The sequence below is a fragment of the Berghia stephanieae genome, chromosome 2, assembly GCF_034508935.2.
Source record: "Berghia stephanieae isolate SIO BIC M18660-M18661 chromosome 2, UCSD_Bste_1.3, whole genome shotgun sequence".
Taxonomy (NCBI): Eukaryota; Metazoa; Mollusca; class Gastropoda; order Nudibranchia; family Aeolidiidae; genus Berghia; species Berghia stephanieae.
This window is the reverse complement of record NC_088361.1, coordinates 22,540,041-22,548,699: the sequence shown is the minus strand read 5'-3', so window position 1 is coordinate 22,548,699 and position 8,659 is coordinate 22,540,041. Positions and strand designations below refer to the sequence as shown.

The window sequence follows — 8,659 nt, the reverse complement described above, 5'->3', positions numbered from 1 at the left end:
CGAAGAAGAAGAACAAGATGAATAAGAGCAAGAACAAGAACTAGAAGAACAAGACGAAGAAGAAGAACAAGATGAAGAAGAGCAAGAACAAGAACAAGAAGAACAAGACGAAGAAGAAGAACAAGATGAAGAAGAGCAAGAACAAGAACAAGAAGAGCAAGAATAAGAACAAGAAGAACAAGGTGAAGAAGCATATTTTCTAATTTTGAAATCTTAAAACAAGATAATCACACAATAGTATGTACTCACATGACCCCAGACAAACGGAATAATAATATCAAAAATCAACAGAACTCCATTCTCTTCCTAATTCCCTGTCCATGTCCGGTCATTCTCGGCCCCCATCTCCTAACGAAGTGTCCAAGAGTTAGCCAGCCGACCAATCCCCCCTTCCTACCTAGCCACTTACCACTCGGGTAGGTATAACACTAAAACCTCTAGTAAGTGTAATCCAAACACATGTGGATAGTGCACCACAATGTCCAAACCAAAGCCGTCTTTTACGACAGAAGGACTCATGTGTGATATGAGACCACATTGGCACTGCCCCTGCCTCCGTTAACTCTTTCCTTACCGATCATTTTCAGTATTTTCCCAAAATGGAAGGCTTACCCAGCAGAAAAATTGATTTTTTTAAACTCAATCTCTCTACAAAATAACTTTATGTTCTTATCAAGTAAACAAAGATCATTGTGATGTACAAAATCACTCTGAATAAGAAAAAACAATTTATATTGTGTCGTAACAAATGTGACGATTTTGCTGTAGGTGGTAAGGAGAGGGTTAATATAGAGAGTAGGATTGTCACACGAGCGCCAGGGTTCGACCTTGCTTTTGTTTCTAGGGTTCTGGTTTGTTTTTTGTTTTGTTTTGTTTTTGGTTTTTTTTTTTTGGGGGGTGGGTTTGTTTTGTTTTATTTTTTTTTTTGTTTGTTTGATTTTCGTTTTTTGTTTTTTGTTTCTTGTTGTTTTTTTGGGGGTTTTTTTCTTTTTTGTTTGTTTGTTTTCATTAATTGGTGTTTTGTCTTTTCTTTTTTTTAATCTATTTATATTTTTTTGCTTACAATGTAGTATTTCCCCAAATTTTAAAGGCCTTTTGACGATAATTATTTCTTTTGTTTTCGGGGTTTTTTTAAAAATTGAGCCGCTGGTTTTGGTAACGAGTTCCGATAGCTAAGTCAGTAGACCACTCGTTTCACACAGAAAGTGACCGGAATATATCCCGAGGGGAAGTCGACATCTTTTTTTTTTTTTTTTTTTTTTTTAAAGCCTGTGTCCACCCAGCAGTGATTTGGTTTTCTATGTGTGTTAGATATCTGGCGGATTTTCATTTGCGAAAGACTAGCGTACAGTCCATTTGATACTATAGACATCGGGTAAAACTCCGGCTTCATGACTCTGAATAACTATTTCTTTTTCTCAACACCTAGCACATTTTAAAACTTTATTTTAGCAGGTTAGTGAAACCCTTATCGTTCAATCTAAATTGTTGGATCGTTTTAAAACATCTGGAACATTCTTTTGAACCATATCACTCCCGACTGGTATTTTCCAAAACCCCTTACAAAAAAATATACTTAACGTGCTCAAAGTGCTTTACAAGGGGTCCCTAGCCAACAGCAACACTTAACATTAAATAGCACGAGTCATGACGCCTGTAAGGCGATATTGCAATATATTTTTCCGACAGAGACAACGCTGTTACCGATCAGGTACTCATTTTACACCTCAATACGGTGAGAGAATGTAAGTAAAGAGCCTTCTCCAAGGAGCGAGACTCGAACCCTGGACTTCCCAACCCGAAGGAGAGTGTCATACCGCTAGATCTGGCATACTTTTGTGAACAAAATCACTTCCGACTGGCATTTGCCATATCCTTTAAGATGTGACCACCCTCCTTACTGTATCATCGATCAGATTCTATACAATGACTAAATCTGGCACCAGTTTTCCAACTATAAGCGTCTTTTCATTTGAATAGGGTTCCAAAGTCGTGACGTCACTTCCTCTTTAAAACGCCCACAGCTACCAAAAGTGGTTCCACTTGGAAATCGGTAAAATCGACAGATCTCGCTCTTTGACCGATGTAGACAATCAAATGAATCAAATGTAAAAGATTGAACTATTTTAGCAAAGAAAATTTCGATCAATTTGATTTATTTAAAAGCAACTCTGTACTCGAAGAAAAGACCACAGCCAAGGCCTTCTAGATACAGGGCCTTGCCACAGCTTGAGTGTGGAACCAAAATGGCCGTTGTGCGGCTAGAATATGGTCCAGTGGTATGACACTCGCCTTCGGATCGGAAAGTCCCATGTTCGAGCCTTGCTCGGCGCATTGTTGAGTCATTGAAAAGGTCTCTTTACTCCCAATCCCTTCACCGTACTCAGGTGTAAAATGGGTAGATGGCCTTAAACAGGATTGTCTCTGTCGGGTAAAAAAAAATGCAATATCGCATAAAAGGCGTCATGTCTCGTTCTACGTGTTTCGTGTTGCTGTTGGTTAGGGACTTTGTAAAGCGGTCTGAGCACGTTTAGTGGATATTGCGCTATATAAAAGCTCGTTGCTAGGCAGGTCGTGTGATGTCGCACTTTTTATCCTTATTGTGTATTTGACATTTGCCAGGATGACAAAATTAACTCACTCACCCCAAACACCGACTATATCCGTAGTTTACCCGAGTAACTTTTACCCCATGCCTATTTAATACATTTTTCTGAGACAAATTAGACGTCTATAGGCGTAGTATCAAAGCTAATGTTTTTAGTTTTTACATGTTAATGGTAGTTGACTAAAATTGTCTATGTACATGCTCATTTCTAATTACATTTTTTTCCAATTTTGAAAAGTAACAAAAATCTCTAGGATTGAGTTAGTTAAAATATTTGACAACAAACTCGTTGGTATCTTCTAAAAAAAGGATGAAGCATTTATTGTGGGCGATTAATATAAACATACGTTTCAGTGGTTTAAAACAGATTTATTTTCTGTCTAGATTTTTTCCCATACAATTTTCATGTGAGAATAAAGCCGTGAGTAAACAATCTAAATGACGAAACCATCCAGAAGTGGTTTTGTCTTTAAAATGTGCAATTTTTAAATTTAGTCTTACCAGTAAAATCGCAACATTATGGTTGTTTAAAACCACAAAACTATGTTCGTTTATAACCATTAAACGGCGGTTGTTTAAAACCACAATACGATGGTTGTTCAAAACCACACACTATGGTTGTTTAAAACACGGATGGTTGTTTAAAACCACGATACGATGGTTGTTTAAAACCACAATACAATGGTTGTTTAAAACCACAATACGATCGTTGTTTAAAACCATAATACGATGGTTGTTTAAAACCATAATACGATGGTTGTTTAAAACCACAATACGATGGTTATTTAAAACCACAATACGATGGTTGTTTAAAACCACAATACGATGGTTATTTAAAACCATAATACGATGGTTGTTTAAAACCACAATACAATGATTGTTTAAAACCATAATACGATGGTTGTTTAAAACCACAATACGATGGTTGTTTAAAACCACAATACGATGGTTGTTTAAAACCATAATACGATGGTTGTTTAAAACCACAATACGATGGTTGTTTAAAACACGGATGGTTGTTTAAAACCACTAAACGATAGTTATTTAAAACCACAATACGATTATTGTTTAAAACCACAATACGATGATTGTTTAAAACCACAATACGATGGTTGTTTAAAACCACAAGACGATGGTTGTTTAAAATCACAATACGATGGTTGTTTAAAACAACAAACTATGGTTGTTTAAAACCACAATACGATGGTTGTTTAAAACCACAATACGATGGTTGTTTAAAACAACAAACTATGGTTGTTTAAAACCACAATACGATGGTTGTTTAAAAACCACAATACGATGATTGTTTAAAACAACAAACTATGGTTGTTTAAAACCACAATACGATGATTGTTTAAAACCACAATACGATGGTTGTTTAAAATCACAATACGATGGTTGTTTAAAACAACAAACTATGGTTGTTATAACCACAATACGATGGTTGTTTAAAACCACAATACGATGGTTGTTTAAAACAATAAACTATGGTTGTTTAAAACCACAATACGATGGTTGTTTAAAAACCACAATACGATGATTGTTTAAAACAACAAACTATGGTTGTTTAAAACCACAATACGATGATTGTTTAAAACCACAATACGATGGTTGTTTAAAACCACAATACGATGATTGTTAAAAACCACAATACGATGATTGTTTAAAACCAAAATACGATGGTTGTTTAAAACCACAATACGATGGTTGTTTAAAACCACAATACGATGGTTGTTTAAAACCGCATAACGGCGGTTGTTTTCTTTTGCCAGTCAAACATAAACAATGCCTGCTTTTTGTTTGCCATGAAGTAAGTGTAAAAAAATAAAAATTGAATTCTCACATAAAATACTATTTCTACTTCAGCAAGGTTTTTGTAAACAATAACACGAAGGCATAAATAAAATAATTCAACAACTCCAAACCAGGCCTAAACATGGAAACATGTGAGGCAAACGTCATATTGTAATAACTGTAAGTCTTGGACTTCATTCTGTATTTATAGCTATAGATAGTTCGAAGATGACGTCACACATGTCTTTGTTATTATTTTTTGCCACCAGCGTTTATGCGTAATGCTCGCTGAACTGTATTAATCAGACTATAAACGTTCATGGATACACACAGTTTTGTGTGTTGGTCCGTTATACTTCCGGGTGGCAATGTTATGAGCTTCCTAGCCAAGCGCATACTATATATTGATATGTAGTTGTAAAGATAACAAAATTAGTCATTAAAACTGTGCATATTACAGCCGTACTCTGGAAATACACGTGTTTAAAAATCTTGCCAGAAACGCTCCTTTCAAATAACAATCGATTTAAATGAACCTCATCTTGGCAAAAACTCTCAAACCTGGGACTTAGATGGATCTCACGAGGTCCCAGTGTTTTTGCCAAAATGAGAGTTATTTAAATCGATCGATTTTTGAAGGACAAGTTTTCTGGTCAAATTCTTAAATACTAATTTATCCAAAGTACGGCAATTAGCCTAACAGGCTAATTATGAAACATAGATTGATATTACAGGACCAATTGGATTCAATAGTCTGATGTCACGCCGCCCGGCAACGGCGGCCATCTTGGTTCTATCAAAGAAAATTATTACTTTTTATTCTCCATGCTGGCTAGAACTTTTCATATGTCTTGTGATCAGAATGTGTAGAAGTCAAAATATGATCAAATTTATGGGGATTTTTTTTCCCTCTGGATACGCTTTTATGCTCGCCGGAGAAATATTTCATACAGGCGTCCGCCATTGTTCCGATAGTTAAGAGCCAGTGTTACTAAGTTACCATGCGTCATTAGGAAGGAAGTGACGTTATGACTGTTGAAGAGTATTGCGATTATTTTTAAAAATCCCGACTGCATTGGGGATCGATCTTGATCCCTTTGGATGGGAAGCAAGTGCTCTACCTCTTAGCTATCGGAACGAACCCCCAAGGGGATGATGGGATGCATAATTCAAATTTAAAAATCTTCCCAAAAAATGTAATATCGTCTAACAGGCATCATGTTCCGTCCTACATGTTAAGTGTTGCTGTTGGCTATTATTAGGGATCCTTTGTAAAGCGCTTTGAATACGGTTATTGGATATTGCTCTATAAAATGCTCAATGTTTTGTTGCTTGGTTTTTGTTTTTTGTTTGTTTGTTTGTTTGTTTGTTTGTTTGTTTTTTTTTGGGGGGGGGGGGTTGTTGTTGTTTTATTATTGTTTTTTTTTTTTGTTATATTGTTTGGATGTTTGTTTGTTTTGTTTGGTTTTGCTTTGTTTGTTTGTTTGTTTGTTTTTTTTTTGTTTTTTTTTGTTGTTGTTTTTTTTGGGGGTTTTTTTGTTTTTTTTTTTTGTTTTTTTTTTTTTTTTGGGGGGGGGGGTTGTATTATAACACCGAACGACAACCGTTTAAAATATGACAATATCGATCAAGACATACATTCTAATATAAATCTATTTTTATTTGAACATAGTCATGGATTTAAACAATACACATAATATTTCTTTCTGTCATAAAACTTCACCCCCGTTATCCAAACGTCTCTCCTGCTCCGTCCGCCGGCCGTCATGTCCGCATGGCTACTTTCAACCAGGCGTTTTGCTTATATTACATCCCTAAGCTTGTGTCTAAATAACCAGAGCGGTCTGGAAGTCATTTCATCAAAATGTTAGTTCGAGTTCTTTATGAAGTCAAAACAAACAGAAAACAGAGTTGGTCTGTATAAGAGCCCTGTACGTAATGGGATACGAGTCGTCCCCTGTAAACTGACACAACGGAGAGCCGGGGCGACCCAACCGCGCATATTAATTTTGAATAAACACTCGAATGAACCCCGCGCCTTTGACTGCCAACTAACTATGCCTAGATGATTTCAGCTACTGGCGAGTCAAGGGTTTGTAGGATGTGGTCATTTCCATGTACTGTAGACCTTCCAAGTACTACGAAAAATTCGTAGTAATACGACTGTTTGGCTCCAGCTCAATCCCCTCTGTACACTCTCTGATTAATAATAAATTATGAATACATTGAGCTTTATATAGCGCGATATCCGCTAAATGTGCTCAAAGCGCTTTACAAGGGGTCCCTGGTCAACAGCAACATTTAACATGTAGGACGGGACATGCCGCCTGTTAGGCGATATTACAATTTTTAGGACAAAGACAACGCTGTTAACGGCCAGGTATTCATTTTACACCCGAGTACGGTGAGAGAATGTGAGTAAAGAGCCTTTTCCAAGGACTCAACGATGCGCCGAGCGCGAGGCTCGAACCCAGGACCTTCCGATCCGAAAGCGAGTGTCATACCACAAGACCACATAGCCGAAACGTTGTTTGTTTTGTGTTGTTCCCTTATATATGAGTCACATCTACTCACTTTAGTTTTCTCTCCATTTTACTGGCTCATTTAGGCACCTCTAGCTTTGGTTTTCCTCTGATTCCTACGCTCCAGCTACAACAGAACTGCACTCTCCTCTTTGACTCAATAAATCTTATTGAAAAGGAAAGTTTTGTTCCTCATATCCTGTACTATTCAGGACTTAACCCTCTCCTTCCCACCTATTGGAAAATCATCACATTTGTTACGAGGCAACCGTCACTTTTATCATCCAGATTTCATTTCTTTTTGCTATAGCGATAAAAACTTGACATTCTGTAATAGAGCCCTTATTGTCGAACAATAGAATGTGCTTGTTGCTTTTCTGTTTGAGTAAGAAATGTCTGTTTTTGTGTTGGGTGGGTGTGGAGTTTTGGAGAAAATTCTGAAAATGGCTGGTAAGGAGCATGATAGGCAAATTATTTATTTCTAAAGCTATTTAGAGTGGATTTTGCTTTATTATTTTTTTCCCATGGAAACTACGAATTTTTGACATTTCAAGTTGGCAGCTCTGGTACCGTAAACCGTAAACACCGTAAACCGTAAACCGTAAACCGTAAACCGATACCGTATTGCATCCGTTGCTGTCTTTAAAACCGTCTTTCAGAGCATTAGGGCTAATGGAGTCGTTTATCCAGGTTCCTATAGAAGAAACGAATATGACGTCACTCAGGTCTTTGTTATTGTTTTTAGACAACCATCGGGGTGATAAGTTATCACTCAATTATATTAATCAGACTATATAGATAGTTCAAATATGACGTCACTCAGGTCTTTGTTATTGTTTTTGCCATCCGCGTTTATGAGTAATGTTCACTGAACTGTATTAACCTGACTATAAACGTTCATGGATACACACAGTTTTGTGTGTTGGTCCGTTATACTTCCGGATGGCAATGTTGTGAGCTTCTGAGCCAAGAGCATACTATCTATACGTTAAAGGCTACACATAGTTTTGTGTGTTGATATGTTTAATGTGGCTGGCGGGTGTCGTAATTAGTTTCCCTAAACTCATAGCATCAATAGCGTAAAAGGGACCATTGCAGTTGTTTGATCCACGTTGAATAGGACGCTCGTCTGCGGCAAAGTACTTTTCGCCAGATCTAACTGAGCCTGCTGGGTGGAAAGTGGGGGGGGGGGAGGGGGGGAGGGGGGGGGGTCAGGAAAAAATCTCGTGTTCACCCGGAATCGATCTTGGTCCAGTTGCATGTGAAGTGATTGCTCTGCCAACTGAGCTATTCAGGACACCCGCTTTACCTAAAGAGACCCAATAATTAATCAGTGGATTTTTGACCAATCAAAACCTTGAGAAATGCTCTTTACTTACATTCTCTCTGTGTACTCATGTGTAAATGAGTACCTGGCTGATAACAGCGCTGAATCTGTCAGAAAAAAATATATAATATCGCCTGACAGGCGTCATGTCTCGTCCTACTTGTCAAGTGTTGCTGTTGGCTCGGGACTGTTCGTAAAGGGCATTAAGCACATGTGTGTTTGTGTTTGTTATTTCGTTTTTAAGAGTTTTACGGCGCTGCAATACATCGAGGTAGATCGTCTCAGCTCAGAAATAAGGAAGAAAATGGGGAAATAAAAAAAGTTGTAGATTTAAAATTGAAAGCCTTCCTGAGACCCGAGATGTTAAAACGGTATTATATCGTGTTGACCTTTTTGCTGAACATTTGA

At 37.3% G+C, this 8,659-nt stretch overlaps 1 protein-coding gene across 1 annotated transcript in view; it reads right to left on the bottom strand.

Annotated features, from left to right (window-relative positions):
• Positions 1-8,659, bottom strand: part of LOC144966743 (uncharacterized) — a gene marked incomplete in the record, with an annotated part of 22,128 nt that overhangs the window by 2,221 nt on the left and 11,248 nt on the right.